The sequence below is a fragment of the Mustela lutreola genome, chromosome 14 (assembly GCF_030435805.1).
Source record: "Mustela lutreola isolate mMusLut2 chromosome 14, mMusLut2.pri, whole genome shotgun sequence".
Taxonomy (NCBI): Eukaryota; Metazoa; Chordata; class Mammalia; order Carnivora; family Mustelidae; genus Mustela; species Mustela lutreola.
This window is the reverse complement of record NC_081303.1, coordinates 61586972-61608945: the sequence shown is the minus strand read 5'-3', so window position 1 is coordinate 61608945 and position 21974 is coordinate 61586972. Positions and strand designations below refer to the sequence as shown.

The following is a 21974-nucleotide window of genomic DNA, read 5'->3' as shown; positions in this document are numbered from 1 at the left end:
TTCAGAAGCTTAGTTGATGAAGCAGAGACAGGGGTATGGGAGGATTGACTCCGATTTTGAAAGAAGTTCTACTGCAGGTAAAACGCCCTCAAACAGCATCACATGCCACAGAGAGAGCATTTGTGAAAGGAAGAGACAATTGATGCGGCAACTTCATGAGCTTATTTCAAGCCATTGTCTCAGCCGCCTCAGCCTTCAGCCACCACCACTCTGACCTGTCAGCAGCCATCAACACTGAGACTCTCTACCGCAAAGAAATTATGACCTGCTAAAAACTCAGATTATGGTTAGCATTTTTTGGCAATAAGGCATTTTTATAAAAGGGTATATCCATAGTTTTTTAGACGTAATGCTACGTCTTAACAGATGACATGTAGTGTAAATGTAACCTTTATATGCTCAGGGAAATTGAAAAATCCCTTTGACTCGCTTCCTTGCAATTCTTGCTCATGGTTGTGGTCTGGAACCCATGGGTGGTATCTCCAAGTTATGCTTGTACTTCTTGAGTTGTACGCTTCCTTAAAAAAAAAAAAAAAAAAAAAAAAAAAAAGTAATAACCTAAATTAGTTCCCCTCAGACTTCTTACCCTATGGTGTCTGTTGGGTGGGTTCTCTCCTCATGGTTCCTTAGACTTAAACAAATTACAGCTTTTTTAACAGGTCTCCTGTGTTCACAGTCCCAGGAAATAAATAGGGTTGAATTCCCACGTTCGAGTCATCTTACCTTGTTTCTTGCTTATTGGTTGTCCTGGAAATGTCCTCCTGTTTTTATTTGAAAAGCACCTTTCTTTCCTAATTCTAGACTCTGCCAACTTCCAGTTTCCACTGCAAACTTCTTGGTCTCTGGGCTTAGTAGATCTTTGGCTCTCACTGTCTCTAAGAATTTATTTCCAGATTATCTCTTGTCTTCCAGTAATCACGTTGTTACTCTTCAGCATGAAAGCAAATGATCAGGGTTGGCTTCCAGTTGCTTTGTTGTAGTCTGGAGGTATTAAGGTGAAGTTGGAAATGAAACCTCAACTTGCTTAATTGTCAAGCGTTTTACTTTTAACTTCGTTCTTTAAAGGGCAAAAGCTGCGAGTGTGAGGTGTGTCTTCCATGCACGTGATTCAGAGCCCCTCCGAGAATCTTCAGGCATCTCTTTGAAGTGTGCACTCCCCAAAGGCTACAGCTACCACATTCATGCCTCAAGGGGCATGACAGAAAAGGGCCCACTGCCACCTGATGAATGAGTTTCTACATCTTTCACTTACTAAACTGCACTGGAGCGTCTACCGAATAAAATTGTTCGAGGCCCTCCAGTTCTCCATTGCTCACATCCTTTTCTCTCCTCATTCCCTCTTCCCTGGGCTGCAAGCCCACCGCGAATTTCCCTGGATGTCCAAAGGGGCCACATGGTTGCTCTGAAGAGTTGTCTTTTAGAGGAGGGTAAAGATGGGAGAGATGTTCCGTTGAATCACGTGGAATTTCCTTGTGTGTCCATCAAGATCGGTAGAACATTGATAGCTTCATAGGGCTCCACCTAACAGTTGCTCCTGATAAACATTCTGTCTTGAACAGAAGTGCATTTTGAAAGGCATGCTTGGCTAAGACCCGCTGAGGAGTTATTTAAAACAGAAGCTTCATGTTTTTCCCATCAGGACACTCATGCTTCTCAACCTGCTCTCTTTTATCTTTCTGAGGGTAAGAGAAATACCCGACCGGACCCTCATATTTGGAGAAATCCATCTATTTTGAGTCTGATGTGAAATAAGCAGAGAATCCGTTGGTCCCTGTGTTTGAATGTTTTTTCTGTAAGTTATAAATGGGAGTTATCATGGAAATTGCTATTAAAACCCTAACCAGAGCCTATAAATAAGAGAGGAGCTAAAGATTAATAAATCTGATGAAGCTGAGAAAGAAGAAAACTTAAAATAAGAAATGAGGACCGGACCTTAGTTGGAGTGTTAAGACGGTTCTGAGTCTATATATAGGAAAATCAAAGACTTGCTAAAGGCAGGGTATGCGAAGCCATAGCTATTAAAGTGTGCTTAACTCGATTGCCTGGGAGATTTTATTAAATGCGGCGGCCAAGGAAATTGACCTCACTTTTTTTTTCCTTTTTTGGGTTGGATCCTTGCTCACGTCACATAAATGAATAGAGCTGACAATTTACTGGCTCATCAATGAAACAATATTAAACTATGAAGATGTAAGGAAAAAATCCTACGCTAACATTGTTGCAGTTTGAAAGGTAAGCTGTCCCCTACAAGAGTAGGAGATATTAATGTTCATTTCGAAAATGATATAATGTAATGCCAGGTGGTACACATTATAGGGTTAAGTGCCCTCTTGATAGCTGTGATTCACGGTGGTCCTGTCACGTAGCTCGTCAGCCACGCACATGGAGAGGCTCCTAGGTTTCTCTCATTCTGTCTTTTAAAATGCAAAAATGTCATTTGTCATGCTTTTAGAGTGTTTTAGGGGATATTCCGACCAATGGGACTTTACTGAGTGTGTGTCATGGTGATCGTGGGGTTCCTTTTGGAAGTAACCTGTTTTTATTGATTTACTATTTTGACCTTTAAGCCTGGCTCTCAGGGTCAGATTATTTCTTGATTCTGGTCTCTGGGGATGCACCAAAAGCAAAATACAGTATTTGTCTTTATGTCGGGTCCTGTGCTTCAGATAAGATGCCTTCTCTTCCTAATTCTGTCTTCTGTGAACTTACTGAAGGTACTTGGTATGACTCTGTTACCACGTGAATTCCCGGTACTTGACAAGTATTCCTAGACGTTAACGTTAAGTCTTTTTTCACATCGTTTTTGAAGGAAAATCATCTTCCTGTTCTGGGCCACCTCCTGTTACTCGGTTGGTGCACCAGACCCAGGTCAGCCTCTTGTGTTTCTGAGCGCCATTATGGTGACGACCGACGGGATCAGAGGGTGGAGGGGTCTTTAGGTGGAAACAGCCCCTGCTGCTATCTGATTCTCAAAGGGGTCCACAGCCCGGGGAAGGTGACAGACCCCCACCCTAAATGGTCAGCTGTTCTGAGGTATATCAGTTACTCATTTTTTTACCCCCTTCCCGGCCGCAGAGGCTGCTGCGGAGTAGGGATGCGGAAAATCCGTGCGCCCTCGCCCCCCGCCCACGATGCCTCTCTGTCCTGCTCAGGCCTGAGCCCGCTGCAGCAAGTCCGATGTTCTGAACAGCGTTCGGCAGATTTTTGCTTCAATGTGGAAAATGGCACTTTAGAAGTGGAATTACCTTTTTCATGGCACCCGAGTTGCTTAATTTGCAAATTGAGAATAATTTAGGCAATGGGAGAATATGTTTCCATGTGTGAAGTGGATTGAAATGAGTTCGGTGTTCTCTGCTCCTTCAGCTCAAACTATCATAAAACGGAGTTCTGGCCCAAAATCACTAGGTTATAGGATTCTGAGATATCATCTGTTGTTTTGTGTGGCGTCGGTTTAGTTTTAATTACTGGTGATACTTAAATCTGCTTCTGGTAGACTGCGGGTATGCCCTGCTTTAAGGAAGCGGAATGGGCTTCAAAATTCATGCTCAGGGTGCCTTTGCATGAAGGGACAGTTATTGGCACTCTAAAAATACCTCGGCTTTATAAAATAATTTATCACAAGATTCCTTTAAATAACCAACTCTCTTCTTCACGCATTCAAAATATGATTTGATTTGAAAAATCAATGTCCACTCACTCAACTTTTCAAGAACACATCTGCTTTGTCATGGGAGGCAGGTGAACGGAGAAAAACCCCAGCGACAAGGAATGAGGGTCTTAAGTGAGCTGAATAGGAATTAATTTTAATTTAGAAACGAATTTACCTTTCTAGAGTTTCCCAGGGAAAACACCTTCACCTTGATCACCTCCAAAGTACATAAGGAAAAAAAAAAAAAAGCAGGCCAATTTGAGTTTGGAGAAGATAAATCTATTTCTTCGGTGGGTCGCATTCTGCATTAAGCATGTGCGTAGAAGTGAGGTTTGCTTTGATCCTGACTATTAAAAGTTTATTTTTAAACTCAGACTGGGCAGACATCCAGGGATGCTTTCTCCCCGTAGCACATCCTGGTTTCAGGTCCTCAGCCTGGCGGAATGCAACTAAGCAGCAGGAAGTAGTTGAAAAGTGTGGAGACTTGATGAGTGTTGAGGGTTTTTGTCTCCCCCACCCCTCCCTCCCCTCCATTTTTGAAATTCAAATTGAATGCAATTTTCAGCTCATTTGAGCCAAAATATACTGTTGTTGAGCTTCAGTGGCTCTTAAATTCAAACTCACAGGAGAAAACAGATATCATCTGTCACAGAGGGTAGGAGAGGGAACACTCCGGCATTTTATTCATGGGAGGCAGAGCTCTAGTAACTAATTCAAACCTTTCTGACTAATCGACTAATCATTCACCAGCAAACTTATCAGCTAATCAATGAAACCTTTAAGACACTCATCTTCGGAAGTCCGGAGTAATCCACCCCCTTCCTTAAAAAAAAAAAAAAGTCATTGTGCAAGTCTATTTTTGTATGGTTGGGATTTTAATACCTTTTTTTGCAATCTGAAACGGAATATCATGGCAATCTTTTTCCTGCCCTTCCTGACGATTTTATTGTTTCCATCTTTAATGTCTTTGTCAATGCTTTTTATTTATGACTGAGGATTAGCAGAAAGCTTACTGCTGGCTAAGTGAGGCAAAAATCCAGAGTTTTTTCTTCACTAAACAGACTGCCTGGAAACTAGTCTTCTTTCTTGGGGCAAATATAAATACCAATTAAAAGAGGAAGACCCACTCCTACAGCCCTTGAGTTTGCAAGTGTGGCTTGTCTCTGGGGTGGTTGCCTCAGCGAGGCTTGAAACTGCCTCTTGGGAAACTTCTGCCTCTGGATATGAGCCCAGGGAATGCAAATGATTTGAATAAATGATAATCTGAAATCCCTACTCTAATTTCAGAAAGGATGTGATGTTGCAGTTCTGGTCCTGAAATATAGGTTTTATGCCTTACTGCTTACGTGCTTATCTTTGACTGTTTTAATGACATCCAAAATTTCCATGGGAACATAAAGCCCATTAGCCTTCTCTTTCTTTCTCTTTTTTTTTTTTTTTTTTGTCGAGGTCTGTGAGAGACTATTATGATGTTATTTCAAAGTAAGCAGGAGAAAAACAATTTGCTCCTTAAATATCATCTCTAATGAAATTAGCTTCTCCCCATCACATTTGGAGTTTAAAAATGTTTCGCAGTGAGTATATGATCCCGCCATATATATTTATACTTAAGTGTGTATGGATCTACCTGTCTCCAAGGTGTCCAAGGTAACAGCCGGAATTTCTAAACAGTCATTTTCAATTAATAACGGCATCAGTGGCTGTCCTCTGAGTGGTTATGTGCTTGTGCAGATATTTGGCCTCTGGTCAGACATTTCTTCCATTGCCTTTATCAAAAAGAATACCCTAACTTGTTAACCTGTTTTCTCACTATTATACTTTAAGACTGTATTGTTGTTTCTTTGACTTCAACATAAGAAGCCAAAAACCTACCTTGACAAGGAATCCGCCTTTTTAAGTAATTGCACGTTAGTTAACAGAATTTTAACTTTTCTTCTAAAATGTCGGATTGCTTCACTAGGCAAGTAGTTACTGAGTGCTTACTATGTGCTAGGCATTCACTGTGCTCAGACTTGTAGCATACACAACAGTGACTTCCTAAACCTGCGTGAGGCAGACGCAGGCGACGAAAAGTAACAGCCTCGATGAGGCCAGAGAACGTGAAGCTTGAGAAGCCCCCAGGTTCTCAAATGATTCTCAATTGCGCAGTCCCTCTCCTTTTCCTCAGGCGGTAACCGCTGGGCTGAAACAAATGTGCTCTAATTCGGAGTTGGGAGAAAGGATCAGACACAAATAATCAGGGAAAAAGATAAGAAATCTACATACTTAGGTGCTGAACGTATCCTCTTTTTCAAAAAATGCTGACATCACCAGGCAAGGGAAGGCAGGTGGGGGCTGGAATCTTGTACTGCAAGGTGCGTAGGCCAGGGGTCAGTGGAGGGAAGCGAGGAGACCCCGTTCAGGAGGGAGGAAAAGCTGGAGTGGAAGGGAGAAGGTTCGAGGTAGGGGCTCAGTGGCCTGCTGGAGCTTGCTTACACCCCCAAAGGCCAATTGTGATACTTCTAGAAATTCCAGGAACCAGCATTTATGACGTATGATTAAATATTAAATTACATAAACTTACAATAAATTTATTCTATTAAAAACAAAAGTAATGACTACTGAAAACTTCTCACTTCCTGATTATTTCCCCTCCTGCACTGCAATCAATCACCTGCGCCCTTGAGGCGTGTCTGTCCTATCCGGATGGGGAAAATCGGTGCCGGTCCGGCTCTCCTGTGCTGCCCATCTCCTCCGCGGGGCGTGTACCCTGGTGTCATGCTGGTTGCTTGATCTCAGCCGTGGTAAGAGTATTTATTCCACAGAAATTGGCAAGTGCTAACTAAGAATTGGGGCTTTTTTTCATTGAGAGCCGATTATTAAAGACAGACCAGACAAACACGGAGAGGAGGGGCAGGAGTGGAGTGAGGCTTAAGACCTGGAAGGCGTGAGAGGACACATACCAGAGGGCAGGGTTACTCCAGGATCAGGCTTCTCTGTTATTGAAGAGCAGAGCATTATGTTACGTACCTGGTTCCCGGTGATGGAGAAATCATTGGGAGCCGCTGGCTATTTTTAACACACGTTATTATTATTCTAATACACATTCACAATAGAAAACTTTAAAACAGAATAATAGCTTACACATCTGTAATTCTTGGTATGTGCCCCCACACTTTTTAAGTGCTCCAAATATGTTGAATCATTTCATCCTGAAAGTAGCCCCAACAAGTAGTTTTTATTATCCCATTTTATTATTTCTTTATTTTTTTTAGATTTTATTTATTTGAGAGAGAATGAGCGAGTGAGAGAGGGAGCATAGGCAGGGGGAGAGGGAGAAGCAGGCTCTCTGCTGAGCCGGGAGCCTGATTCGGGGCTGCATCCCAGGACCCTGAGATCATGACCTGAGCCAAAGGCAGAGGCTTAACCCATTGAGCCACACAGGTGCCCTAACTATCATCACACTTTTTTTTTTTTTTTTAAAGATTCTATTCACTCATTTGACAGACAGAGATCACAAGTAGGCAGAGAGAGAGAGAGGGAGGGAAGCGGGCTCCCCGCTGAGCAGAGAGCCTGACACGGGGCTTGATCCCAGCACCCCGGGATCGTGACCTGAGCCGAAGGCAGAGGCTTTAACCCACTGAACGACCCAGGTGCCCCCTATTACCACATTTTTAAATGGGGAGACTGGGTCCAGAGAAGTGCTGGACTCCCGCCAAGTAAAGGATTCAGGCGGTTCCCCCCAGGGGCTCACTCTGGTCTGCTGCTGTTCCATGCAGACATGACTTCTGGCGAGGACCCGCCCCCTGGAGCACTTCTGAGAAACCGAACTAATAAAAGCAGGATCATTTAGGAGAGAGAAGGGCACTCCTTTGGTTGTAGACAATTAAAATTTGGGGTGTGGGGAATCTAAGGGACGAGGTTCCCTTAGCAGATCAGCTTAGAGAAGGAGTCCAAGACTGAAATAGAGAAAACAAGTGTGCGTGGTCGTGAGAAAATATTCATCATCACGTGGATCAGGCAGAGAAAGAAGAGCTTTAGGGAAAAAGTAAGCGTTAGGAAGAAGACCAAGAAAAAATCTGTGACAGAGAGAATGAGCAATTGGAAAGGGAAGAGAAATAGGGGCGGGCACAGCGTAGGGCGTTATGAAGATAAGGTGGGGAGGGTTTGGGGAAGGAGTTGCTAATCAACACCACCATGGGCTTCTGTGAGATTTTATAATGGTAACCATGTAATTTCTCATCCCAATTGATCACTTTGGGAGTGAAGGGGATACTATTAATAATTCGGCCAGGAAACAAACATAACAAGTCTACGGTGATCTATGGCCAATGCTAGGTTTGCAAATGGATGGGAATTGATAGATTTCTAAGAATTCATGATCATCTGGAAACTATTTCTCTTTGACCAACATTTGCTGAGCATCTACGGTGAGGAATGCAAAGTGCTAAAGATAAAGATACATATGGCAAAGTTAAAAAATATATTTTGTTGGGGGGAAAACAGAGAAACTTGGTGGATGAAGCACAGTTTTCCCTGACTACACACACCCAGAAGTCGTCAGTATTCACAGTGTATTAATAGCTTTTTCTACATATTCCTATGGTTATAGAGATACCTATCTAACTAGTTTTGTTTCCAACTAAAGCAATGCAACATGCCACATATCAGCCTGCAACTTACTTGTTACAAAAGTATGCATCTTTTCAGGTGAGTCAATAGTTAACATCCTCTTAAATGAACATAACCTATTTGCTTTTTTCTCTTATTGATGAACATTTAGCCCGGTTTGGGTGCTACTTCTGTAATGCTATGTACGTCCTTAGTTCTTGTGTTCTTATTTACATAGGAGAGAGAGCTAGAAGTAGGATTGCTGAGCTGGAGTAGTTTTACAATAAATTGTTGGTGGATAATTTAAAAATTATATAATATACCACTTCTACCAACCTTCTATAAACACCCATTTCCTAGTTAGCCAGAGTGCTATGAGACTCACATTTTTGACCAATTTATTATTGGGAAGTGGTGTATTATAGTTATTTTAATTTGCATTTTAAAAGCTATTAATGAAGCTGAATATCTTAATTTTTATTGGTTGTTTGTATCCTTTTTAGTGAATTTGCACTTTCTTATTCTCTTGCCAGTTTTTTCCTGTTGAAATAGTCATCATTTTCCTTATTTGCTGAAACTTCTTGCACACTAAGAACATTAACCCCTTTTCAATGTTACAAAAATCTTTCCTCATTTTTACCTTTTCATTTTGCTTTCGATTATCGTCAAGGAGAAGTGGTTGAATATTTTTTGTTTTATTTTTTGTGGCTTCACATTTTTCTGTCTTGCTTAGTTTGATCCTTCTCCCTCAAAAGAAAGAACACCAGTAGTAATTTTATTATAAGCCTCCTACATGTTTTTTGCACCTAATACTTGATCTCCACAGCACATAGACTAGTTGTGATGATGTCTGCAGAGTGGATATTTCCATTTCATTGGGTAAGAGCTCTTACTAAGAGGTACCCCCAGAGCCATGAGAATCCCAAAGAGGTACCTGGATCAGTAGGGTGGAGGAGGAAGGGAGTGCAGCTGGGCTTCCTGATGGGTTGACATCTGAGGTGAACCTTTAAGCTGAGGTAGCAGTGGTAGCTAGGGCTCCCAGCTGAGGGAAATGGCAAGCTAAGGAGACTTGGCCACTTTGAGATGGCAGTATGTTTGACGGGACAGGGTAAGAAGCGCCATGTGTTTTCATGGCGTGGGTCAAGGGAAATCATTTTTAGTATCAGAGGAGAGCTATTTTTCTGGATTTCTCAAAATTTCCACAAAGAGTAGATACTACTTTACGGACAGGAAAGGTAATTTTAAGCTGAAGAAAATGAAACCTCTGAGTGTGCGATTAAAGAAGCTAAATCATAATTCAATAAGGGTGGGAAACCCCTTGACCTACAAGGTTGGGGATGGGACAAAGAGGGACAGGCATCTGTGTTTGAGGGTTGGGAGGAATGTGCATATCGTCCTTCATACCCATGTGCCTTCCTCCAGTTACTCTGGGGCCAGATGGTGATAGGTGCCTGCTTGCTGAACTTGGCCTTCAGACTTCCAGCTTTCAAGGCTCATTGCAGGCTACTCCAGAATAATATCCCATTATATATAATGAATCTGACCAACGTGGCAGTGAAATCTCCACAGCCTTGTCTCATCACATGCTTCTGGTTTTCACACACCATCGTGTTCTTCTGTTCTTCACTAAGAAAACACAGAACCACTGTGGGACCTTGTGTGTTTGCCCTACTTGCCTCACGCTTGAGGTTCCTTCTCTCTGGGACCCCTCCACAAATCTTTGTCAGGCCTCGTGGAATCCCAAATACCCTTCAAGACCAGCTTACACGCTGTCTCTATTCCGCAGCCTCCCCTGACTTTTTCCGCGAGAAGAAACCTTGATGTTGAAATTTTTTCCTGGCACCATTTCAGGCTTATCCTAAGGCAACAAAGTGGAAAGTGTGTTGTATAATGACATACAGTGATTTATGTTCTAATGACATAGATAGCGATCTAGCTATGTGTTCATCCTAAAACAACAAAGTATATAGGGACCGTGTTCCTGACTAGGTTGAAATTTCTACAGGGGCAAGAACCATGTTCTGCTTCTTGGTCATATTCCACTTGAATACAGAGAAGTCCCTTCCTCCTTTAAAAAAAGGGCTGGAAGACAAAGCCCATTTGCAGAAACAGACCCGTGGATAGCAAAGGCAAGAGAAGGTGCAGGATGGAGGAATGCTCGAAATAAATGGCGTACAGAGCCATTTCCTCTAAATAAGGGGATAGGAGCTTGAGGAGAGCATAATTCCAAATAAACCTCTGAAGGAAGCAAGCCCAGGAGAGCACTGGGCACAGATGAGTGGATCACCTCGTATTCCTGGCGGCGGGCCCAGGTGAAGTTGGACAGAATGAATTGGAAATGGGCCACACTCACATGTTCCTCGGCATTTGGTGGCCAAAGAGCAATGTGGATGCAGAAGAGGCCGGAGAAGATCTGAAAGAGAGAGTAAGAAGAGATTAAAGTGTCAGGAGAAGAAGAAGGATATTTATGAAGAGGGAGAAGTGAGTCAGAGAAAGGTTCTTCAGAGGGGATGTGAGTCAGAGAGGAAGATTACGTCATCAACTTGGCAGCATGTTTGTGAAGCGAGGACAGTGGTGGGCACATCGGTCCTGGATGTAGACAGGAGAGAGAGCCAGGGAAGCCATGAGGGGCCTAATAACTGGAGCGGGGGTGGGGGTAAGAATGACATGGTGTGTGGGGGGGGGTCTGGGGCGAGGGGAATCAGGCACAGTTTCTGTGAGGACACAGGGAGGATGGTGGCCTAACAGTAAAGACAGTTGTGCTTGGAAAGGGAGTACATTTAGCATCTTTGCAATTGAATGGTGTCCAGGAAGAGACCGGGGAGGTCTGGTACAGGATTCTTATCTGGCATTCAGGGAAAAAGTCTAAAGTGTTTAATGTCACCTCTGAGCAGGCCTCATCACAAGCCTCTCTGCTGTCCCTCTACTCCAGCCAAGCCAAACTGCTTTATGGATATCCCCCACACCTGGCTGTTCTTTCTCGTTCATACCTGCAGTTCACCGTCTGGATTGTTCTTCTATACAGTCTGTTATTTGCCTAACTCCTATTCAAATTCCTGGTCTGTGCTCAAAAAACCATTTATTTAGGGCATCCCTTCCTGGGAAAGGTTTGCCTTCCAAACGTTTGTCTGTTTCTTAACTTATATGGGACATTATAGTTGCTTCTTGACTGCTGCTTTCTAGATGGGAAATTCTTTTTTTATTTTTTTAATATACTTTTTACTTTTATTTATTTTTTTTAAGAGAGAGAGAGAGTTTGTATGAGAGAAAGAGGGTAGGGGAGGGGCAGAGGAAGAGGAAGGTAGAGAGATTTTTAAGCCTGGAGCCTCAGGTGGCACTGAGTCTCATAATCCTGAGATCACATCCTGAGCTCAAACCAAGGGTTGGATGCTTAGCTGACTGAGCCACCCAGGCACCCCCTGGAAATTGTTTGGTCCCATCTTTGATTACTGTACTGGCACAGAGTGGCTGCTGGGAAATATCTCTTGAGGGAAGGAAACAAGGAAAGAAGGAAGGAAGGAAATGGAAAATTTTAAAGTTTCACCCCCAGTTGGTGACAGAGCCTGCCATGCTTTTTCTGAAACGAAGTATAGTCAGGCTTGATTTAGGTGTGACTTGAGCATTCATACACAGATTTGGATGGTTGTTCCCCTCCCCCCCCGCCCCAGCATTTTAACCATTGCTAAATGTACATTTCAGTGGCATGAAGTACCTATGCATGGTTTGACAACAGTCCATTCTTACCACCACCCATATCTAGAACTTTTTCATCATCTCAAACAGAAACTCTGTCCCTATTAAACAATGATTGCTCACCCCGCCCCCTCCGGCCTCTAGCATCCTCCATGCTACTTTCTGACTCTGTGAAATTTGATTACTCAAGGTACCTCGTAAGTGGAAACATACAGTATCTGTCCTTTTGAGTCTGGCTTATTTGTTCAGCATAACGCGTTCAAAGAACCTTTGTAGTATATATTTGAATCTTGCCCTCTTCTCAAGCTGAATCATAGTCCATTGTATGTATATTTCATGTCTTGTTTTTCCATTCATTAATCAGTGGATATCCACGGGAGCTGTGTTTACTGGAGACCGTTATTTTAAGTCTTAGATACAAAATCTATCATGTACTCTAGTACCTGGGGCTGGTCAGTGGCACCAAGCCTGGTAGATTCAAGGCAAAGAAAGAGTAGATTGAGGAATCTTCCACGTGCATGGCAAAGTCAACAAAAACATCCAAGCACATAGAGACTGGACAAGAGGGAGAAGAAATGCTTCCATTGGGCCATGGCAGCCCCAAGGTGAACAGGGTAATGGAGATACATGCCATGAACTTCACATGGTGGTAAATCTTGAGAAGTAGTTGGAGAAAGACTCATTTTTTTCCCCTTTCCTTGTTATCAAAATGGCAGACGGGATGAATGAGAAGGGGCAGAACAAAATGAGACCTCATCTAGGAGAAAGGGGGAGAGCTGGATGGAAGATGAAGGGGAGTTTGGCTCCATAAGGCACTGTGGAACCAGTGAAGTCTCAGTTCAAGGCCGTTCAGCAATTTTCATGCAGGAAAAGCCCTCAGTGCTATGAGATCAACGAGTATCTATTCTGTAGTTCATTACAGTGCACAGGAAGAGATTCCACAGCCACCATGAGGCGCCACATGAAGATGTTCAAGACTTTCTCTTTTTTTTCAGCTAGACTAGTGTGGGCCCTTTTCTTCTCCTTGACTTTTCAGCAGCTGGAAAATAATTATTCATACTCGTTCCATGAAAATCCCTTGTATGCCTGAGTTCTCTCTCAGTTAAAGACAGGAACTGGATTAAACTCTTTTCCCTTAACGACTTCTCAGTTACAGTTTTCCTAAGCCTTTAATGCCCTTTGAATTGTCTGCCCTAGGTTCTCCCGGTTTAAAGAATAGTCAGATTTTGTCGCATCCTGTTTGAAGCGAGTGTTCTCCTTAATGATCCGGCAGCTCCATTTTCGTCATGCCATTGTCCAGTGTGACGCTGGCCTTGCCGCCCAGAGAAAGAGCGCCATTCTTTCTCTGCAAGCAGCTTGATGAGAGGGTCTCATTAGGGGCCCTACCCGGCAAGCTCAACCTCTCAGCCTAGAGCAGAGCAAGACACTTTCCAAGAGCCTGCTGGCGCTGAGATTGTGTTACCTTTCTGGAGGCGTCCTTTTTTTTTCTCTTTCTACTTCAGAAATCCAGCTCATTGGTCCATTTCAAGTTGCCTCTGATCTTTAACTGGTGCTCCTTGGGCCCCTTGCATCGGTCCTTGGGGAAGCATTCATGGTCACTCTGCAGAGCCCCCTCAGGCCAAGAAAGCCTCCCTCACTTTGTTTCTACTTAACCCTTGCCCTTCACGGTGGTGAGGGGCCATCTCTGGGCTGTCTCCCTTGTAGTCTGTTATTATTTGCAGGTGATTAGCAGGTGGCTTCTAAAGCCAAAAGGAACATTGCCCCAGGCTCTGCTCTCCCATAGGCTCTTGCCATTTTGCTACAAAAGAGAAAAATGGAGCCTTTGAACAGTGTATATATACTATTCATGTCCTTAGAAAGAGGAATGTCTATAAAATTTCAGGAACAGTATTAGATTTTACTCTGTTATCAGAGGGCAGAACTATTGGGTTATGGCACAGATTGCTTTTGGAATTAAAAAGAAGCAGTTGCCATAGCTAGGCATCTGGTCCTTTAGTAAAAGCTTACTTGAGAATTTCTCTCTAGACACTAATCCCCCAACAAGTTGTATTCCAGCGAGGCAGAGCGTCCATGAGCTAGAGTAATTGTGGTGAGCTATTCTCTGGCCGGGGGGGGGGAGCCAGCTTGGTGACAGCGGCTGCGTTCAGCCTTCTGCCTGCTCTCTGGCTACTCATTTGAACAGATGAAAGCTCCCTTCTCGACCTCTGTCCTCCAGCCTTTTTGTCACCTACCTTGCTACCTTCAGATCCCCCAGGGGAAATATTATATGCTTCTTTCAACATCTTGAGCTACTGTCCCGGGCATTAAGTGAATCATTATCTTTTTTTTTTTGGCATCTCAGACTATTACTGTGAGTGTGGTGTCCCTTTCAGCTCCCACCACCGCCCCCCACCAAAGAAGCCAGTTCATTCACCTGAGTTTTAAATGGCTAGTTTCTCTCCTATTACTTTTAGTTAAAAAATAAAAGTCCCATCCGAACTTCCTCTCCTCCCCTTCCGTGGCGAATAAACATTACCAAACCTCCCGGTATTTGGATTTGAGGAGTGCAGGAACCTTGTGAATATACATGCAATAACTCCTTTCCATGGGTGTTCTCAGTTTGCCTGGGTGGGAAGCTGGCTGTGTAGCAGAACAAGCCAGAAACAGTTCCTTAGGTTCTTTGACTCTTAATTGTTTACTCCTTGATGAAGGGGCATTGTGTCCCTCAGAGCACCTTGGTGTTCAATGTTTTCTGGAGGCCTCCATCTTGTTTCAGTGTTTCCCGGAGGTGTCCATCTTATCTTTCAATGTTTCCCAGAGGTACCCATCTTGTTTCGGTGTTTCCTGCAAGCATCCATCTTGTTTCAGGGTTTCCTGCAAGCGTCCATCTTGTTTCAGGGTTTCCTGCAGGCGTCCATCTTGTTTCGTTTTTCCTGCAAGCGTCCATCTTGTTTCAGTGTTTCCTACAGTCGTTCTTCTTGTTTTGGTGTTTCCCAGAGGTGCCCAGAGCTGCTGAAGCAGAGTCCCCAGGGCAGGAGCCTGGTACTCTGTACTGTAACAAGTGACGGAGATGCCCTTTGGGTCTGACAAGCCTGGGAAACATTGTTGCATTCATTCCTGGGTTTTGCTCATAGAGGTGTACTGGATTTCAGGGTTGCCTGAAAGGGTGTAGAGTTGTTTGTGTGGCCTTGTTCTCTTGCTTGGCTTGTAATCTTTTGTCCCAAGGAGATCGTGAATGTTGAACAGCAGGCCCATTTTAAACAAACCAGGAAAAGAGGGAGCCTGCTTTTAAAAAAAAAAAAAAAACCAAAACGAAACAAACCCCCTAAATCCAAAACAAAAACTAAGGGGCGTATTCTCTTTTATTTGAGAATGACCTTAGGAGGTATAAAGTTGAAATAGTCTTCAGGGCTGCGGCTGCTGTCTTGCTGGTCTCAACATGTTTTGTATGACAACAGTAATAAAGGCTGTTTTGCTGTCCTGTTTAAATCACAAAACCAAGTGGATTCTTTGTTTCCCTGCATGAGAACCGCATGTGGTTCCTATTCCCTGATAAGGTGGCTCAGAAAAGTGACCTGTTGCGATGACCTGGAAATCTTCTCGAGTATAATCCTCTAGATAGGGGTTGATGATAGAGAAGAAAATCAGGAAGCTTTGACATGTGCTGGGGAGAGCTGCCAGATGTAAATATACATAAGGAAGACAGTGCACTTTTATTATCTATTGAATAAGGCAGGCCGGGGACCGAGGGACAATTGAAAACAGTATCTTGGGTATATAATTGAGTTTCAAATTTTCTCACCTTACCCGTGTGGCTCTGCTGTTTGCCCAAATCACATCTCTGCCCTGCCATCAATAAGCCCAGGCTGGGGCTACAGACTGTATCAACAACAACAAAAAAGCCATGACATGAGCCTTTCGCGTATTTGCCGCCCTCCTTGGATTGCCATGGCAACAATAGTTTTAATTATGGAGAGCCAAAATGATAACTTGTGTATCAGATGTGGCTCACTTTTCCCTGTAGACAAAACTCTGATTCAAGAGCAGCTTTGTATGTGGATTTTCCTTCTAGGCTGGATTTTATTATCTGCTCTAACAGACAGATCTTTTGCTCCTGGAATGAACCAGAGGACGCTCAAGTAGTTGGCTGAAGGGGCTGCTGGGTAGAGATCCTGGTGGAGACGAGCTGGACCGTTTTGTCTTGGGGGCAGCCCGATGCCCTCATCCCTTATGAATTTCAGAGCCAAGCAAGCCCTGGCTCTGGAGGGCTGCATTCATCTTCCCCTGTTGACCGGTGGTAAATCATGCATTAGGACAGAGACTTGTATGAAGTACCATCTGGTAATCATCCTCGACAATGTTCAGGATTCTGCTGGGGGGCTGCCAACAAATAATTCCATTGCAGTAGCAGTCATGGGGATACAGCCATCGCAGCGGCTCTCCAGTCAGAGCCGTGGAGGGAAAAGGCAGGAGAGAGCACATCTCCCTATGCACGTGACCTGCCCCCCACCTTTGTTTCTGGATCTGCTTGCCCATTCTTTGAATTTCTCCTCAGCCTTGGAGAGGTACCCACACCATATCTAAATATTTCTGGGCTTGCTCATTCTGAAAGCTCTCGCAAACCTAAATAATCATCCTCTCAGGTAAACATAAATCATTGTCTACCTTCTTTGCTCCTTGAGTAGACCTTTTGATACCTTCATTAATTATGGCCGCTGCCTGGTGGCACAGTGATGGCTGAGTCCCCGCGGTGAGCATCTTTCCTGGAACACCCCCATTTCTGACACTGAGCCCTCAAATCCCATTCTGTATGAAAGAGGTCATTCTTGGCAATGGACAGCTGGATGGTAGCGAGTAAAGGAGACATGCCTGAGAAAGGCAGGAGTGTGGTCTCAGGAGTGAGGGTAGGAAAGAGATGACACAGGGGACGTTGATGGAATGATGTTGTCCTTAAACATGCTGCAGCTGTTTCTAATCTCTGGCAACCCCAGAATAAGACCTTGATTCTCTGCTCAGTAGATTTGTAATGTGCATCAATAGGCCAGTTCATCACAATCCCGGCTTTGGAAGACCAGTATGCCCACGCAGAACTGTCTAGAAACAGGCACCATGGTTCTGCTTTCTAATCCTTTACCACATTATTAAAAAATAAATAAATAAATAAAAATAAAAGTTCCCGATTTTTGGTAAATCTTGCTTAACTAATGACACAGTCTCTGTTTTGCTTCCACATTCAGGAAGCTTTGTGGCTATGATTTTGACTTTGGAGTTTAGGCATGTTAATTAGGCCTTTGTTTGAAAGCAGAGGGGTTCTGTTTCTTGTTTGTTAGTTTAATAAGATTTTGTGTTAAGAATGGCACTGAGAATCTGTCAGAATTAGCTTGGCTGCATATGTGTAGCTCAGTGCTTTGAGACTCTTGAAATGTCTGTTTTTAGGACATCAGCAGGGGGCTAATGAAAAGGCTTTGTTGATTTTAACGAATTGCAAGCCACTGTAGCCAAAATAAATATAATCTGCTTTTTGGATTAGTTGTCACAGATGATTTTACCTACTAACAGTGATTAAGGAACCCGAGTGGACCAGAAACATAGCAGCTCTCCAGTGACTCTGCTAAAATAGCAATAAACAGAAGTAAATAAAGACTTAGGGCATTAGTTATCTTTAATAAACAGTGACACCAAATTTACTGCGTGCAGGCGTGAAGAGGTGGGAGTGGGGGTTTTGGGAAGATGGGGGGGGGGCGTCAAATACCTGCAAAGCACTCCATTGTTTAAAAAAAAAAAAAATCCTAGAGTGTTCTCTGGTAATGTTCATCTGTTGTTGTTGGACCTCATTAGGAAGCGGTTAGAAACCCAGGGCCATCTCCTGGTTGCCCAGCCCCCTCTCAAACACCAATCCCAGTCATTGTCATTGTGCTCTCTTCTTCCCACAGACTCTGGGACCAAAGTTGAAATCCTCCAACTATAGGATTAGAGTATGAAAATCAAGGACATGTTAATTACTTGTGTAATTATTAACCTCTTTCCTGCAGGAATGCTACCCAGTTAGTGAACAGGAGACTAGCACTATATCCTTCCCTGTGTTTTTCTACCCCGATGAAAGAGTGACTTACTCCACTGGGCAACTGTGGTGCTCAGATTTCCCCCAGAAAGTCTGATTGTGTTTTCCCTTATTGCTGCTTGACCCAAAGAAGAGGATGCAGCTGAAACCCTCTTAGGTGGTATGTGAGTGCCAGCCAGAAAATGCCTTTGGTAGGCAGAAACAGCATAGTCTTTTTGTTTGTTTGTTTGTTTGTTTTTCCTTTAAAAATTTTTTTAATTTAAATTAAATTAGCCAACATAAAGTACATCTTTAGTTTCAGATGCAGTGTTCAATAATTCATCAGTTGCATATAGCACCCAGTGCTCCTCACCTCACGTGCCCTCCTTAATGCCCGTCACCCAGTCACCCCTACCCCTCACCCACCTCCCCTCCAGCAACCCTCAGTTTGTTGCCCAGAGTTACGAGTCTCTCATGATTTCTCTCCCGTCTGATGACTTCCCTTTCAGTTTTCCCTCCCTTCTCCTGTGATGCTCTGTGTTGTTTCTTATATTCCACATAGGAGTGAAACCATATAATTGTCTTTCTTTGACTGACTTATTTCACTCAGCATAATCCCCTCCAGTTCCATCCACAACCTTGCAAGTGGTAGGTACTCATCGTCTCTGATGGCTGAGTGATATCCCATTGTCTGTATGGACTGCATCTTCTTTATCCCTGCGTCTGTGGATGGACATCTCAGTTCTTTCCACAGTTTGGCTGTTGTGGACATTGCTACCATGAACATTGGGGTGTATGTGCTCCTTCAGATCCCTACATTTTCTGATTTTTAATTTTACCCAGTGTTTTAAATCATGCTGTGGATACTTTCCACCCCAGATTGCAGAGCAGGTGACAAACAGAGCTTTCCCTAGCTTCTTTCTCCCCTGGAGGGTAGATGTTGTTGTATTTGTTTGCAGATGCAGAAACTGGGGTGCCTGAGGCCTGCAGATGAGTCACCGCAAGGCCCAACAAAGCAACAGCGGCCTTCTAGTACCCTGGGGAAACCCAGGTGTTAGTTGCATCACTGACTGGTCAAAAACCGTGCATGTGCTTTTTTTTTTTTTTTTTCCAAGCTTACAAAGATTATAATCTTACCCTTGGTTACCACCCTCTAGAACGAATAGTTTTCATTTATTCAGTTCTCACTGTGTGCCAGGCACTGTGCTTTGCAGATCACGTGCTGATGCCTTACAACAAATCTGTGCATTCTGTAAATATTTACTGAGCCATCCCTAGTCCCTGCTCTGCTACAGAAATACAGTAGGGAAAAAATCGATATAAAAACCTGCCCTCTTGAAGTCTTTGCTCTGGTGTAGGGAGTTAAGACAATAGGATACATTTAAAAATAGTTATTATTTTAGGGTACCTGGGTGGCTCAGTGGGTTAAATCCTCTGCCTTTGGCTCGGGTCATGATCCCAGGGTCCTGGGATCAAGCCCTACATCTCGCTCTCTGCTCGGCAGGGAGCCTGCTTCCGCCTCTCTCTCTGCCTGCCTCTCTGCCTACTTGTGATCTCTGCCTGTCAAATAAATAAATAAACCTTTTAAAAATAAATAAATAAAAATAGTTATCATTTTAGAAGGTGATAGCTGCTGTGGCGGGAACACTACGGTAGGGGGGTCTGCAGCCCTAGATGACGAGAGGAGAAAAGTTGTGCAGGTGGCATTGGAGCAAAGACTTGACTTGATGGAGGCTCGGCGGCAGTCATGGGGTGGGGGGGCGGGTCCTGAGGGCTGGGTGTGAGGGGAAATGTCCAGACCCTGAGGAAGGAGCCAGCCTGGCGTGTTCTAGGGAAAGAGGGGAGGGATGGGGGAGGTCAGTGTGCAGAAGAGGTCAGCTCTATAGGAATGCACAGCCACTTGTAAGACCTCTGCCTTTTACCCCGAAGAAGATGGGAAGCCCCTGGGAGTTTTAGGCAGAAGAGTGTGCTGCTGTGTTTGACATTTTCAGACCCGAAGAGGCAGGTCATGTTCCCCCATTTCACTGATGGAATGCAGGGTGCAGAGGAAGTTCAATGGAGTCCTTGTGACAGGTCACCATGTGACTCAGGGTCAGAGAGCCAGCGGTCTGTCCTGCCAGGGGCCTGCCGTGCTCCGCCTCCTGTTCCAAGACTGGCCCCGTGTCTATGTGATGTTTTTCTCTTCATCAAATGGGAAAGATCCTGTAAATATTATTTTTTGATGATCTCTTTTAAGTATCTGGAGTCAAAGGCTTGTGGAACTGAACCACTCAGGATAACCTGAGCCTCAATAAACTCATTTTCCAACTGAGAGACTGGGATAGGGTAACCTCTGTAAACTGTGTCACGCTGCTATCGGTCACATAAGCAGAGAGAGGCAGATCTGAGATTTGAATCCGGTTCTGCTGCCTGACTCTGAATCTCATGCCCTGCTTCGGTCAGCGGACTGCCTCTCCTGCACGTTTGTCACACTGGGCGCTAAGGTGTGTTCAGCCTATACAGGGAACGAGGTGGTCCCAGCCTGCACGGAGTGCATGCCTGTCATAGTGACCTTTCCACGTGGCTCCTTCCTTTCCCCACTCCCTCCATACTCCAGGGAAGATCTTCGGGTAGATGTCCGATGACCAGATGAGCAGGGATTGAAATCCAGGATCGGGGGAAGGCGGTGGTGCGATAATTGCCATCGTGTTGCCTAAAGGGGCCAACTGGGGACTGTCCCGAGATTTCCTTTGCTGTAACTCAGAGATCTCTTTTCCAAATCCGAGAAACCACCACTACATGATAACAGATCTTGTTGGATATCAATTAAGGTCTATTCTTTCAGGACGAATCTGAAAAGCAAATAGGCATCTTTAAACATTCTAGACGGATCCTGAGGTGAAAGGCCATGCCCCGTCAGACAGATCCAGGCACCCCGCTGTGCAGAGGGACAGACGTACACACACGTACACCCTCACCCACAGCCAGACTTTTCCATCGTCAGATCTGGGCAGATTTGACATGTGTTCGTGATCTTGATCAAATCTTTCGTAAGATTTAAATCATCTCGTGCTCTTCTGCGAGGAACCCCGTGCTATGTCAAGCTAAAATTCTGGGTGTGGCTTTTAAAGGAGATCCTATTATATCTAAAATCTTTTTTTTTTTTTAATATTTTATTTATTCATTTGACCGAGACAGCGAGAGAGGGAACACAAGCAGGGGGTACATCTAAAATCTGTAGCATTTTGAGGGACTAAACAGCAGTTTTGTAGCAGGCGCGGAGCATGGCCAGTTTCCTTCTCTTCAATAACCTTGGATTTCGACCTCGTCTGTTTTACCAAGGAAACGCTGCTAACATGAACGAATGATCTACAATGTCATCTTGCTTCTTGAGGAAGTTTTCCCTGAGTATATTTCAGGAGTCATCACACACTGCCATTCTCCCTTTCCGTAGGGTTTGCATGTCCTCAACCATTTCCCTGAATAACATAAGGGGACGTCCGTGATCCTCAGCCCCAGACTTATGAGAATAAAATGTAATACAGGTGCTCTGTTCATTTTCCATGGAAGTCTTGGGTGTCTGGCATTTTGAAATAAGAGGAAGTAATTATCTTGTTATACTCCTATCCGCTGACAGGTGGGATGGACCTGAGCAAAAGCTTGATTCTGCTTAAAATTCAAATTAACACCCGGTCAGCTCTGCGGTGGTATGGGAACGTGATGTTCCTCCTACGTGCAGGAGTAATTTGGATAAGCAGTAGGATTTGCTTTTGTCTGATTTCCAGCGAAGCGGCCTAGCTCTGGAGGTAGCCTGTTTGTTTTTTCCTTACATTCTTTGAGACAAGAATGGAAAGAGTCTATTCTGTTTTGATAAGTTACTAAGGAAGCAGACTTCGTTTACTGGAAAATATCCCTCGCATTGGATTGATCCTAGTTTGTGTTTCCATTTTAGAGTTGGTTTTCCACTTGAGCTCCGGGCTCTCACTGTATGATTGCCCGCCCCACCAGAGCCTAACAATAGGAGGTGTCTCAGTTCAAACCCAT

General features: G+C 44.0%; 1 protein-coding gene across 10 annotated transcripts in view; it reads left to right on the top strand.

Moving 5' to 3' along the window:
• ESRRG (estrogen related receptor gamma) overlaps window positions 1-21974 on the top strand; it is a 622335-nt gene that overhangs the window by 178659 nt on the left and 421702 nt on the right. For 6 of the 10 annotated variants that reach the window (XM_059145037.1, XM_059145039.1, XM_059145036.1 and 3 more), the window contains exon 2: window positions 2141-2232. The exons of the other annotated variants lie outside the window; for them this stretch is intronic. The gene's annotated coding sequence lies outside the window, so the exon portion shown is untranslated. The remainder of the gene's footprint in view (window positions 1-2140; window positions 2233-21974) is intronic. 10 annotated transcript variants of the gene reach the window in all.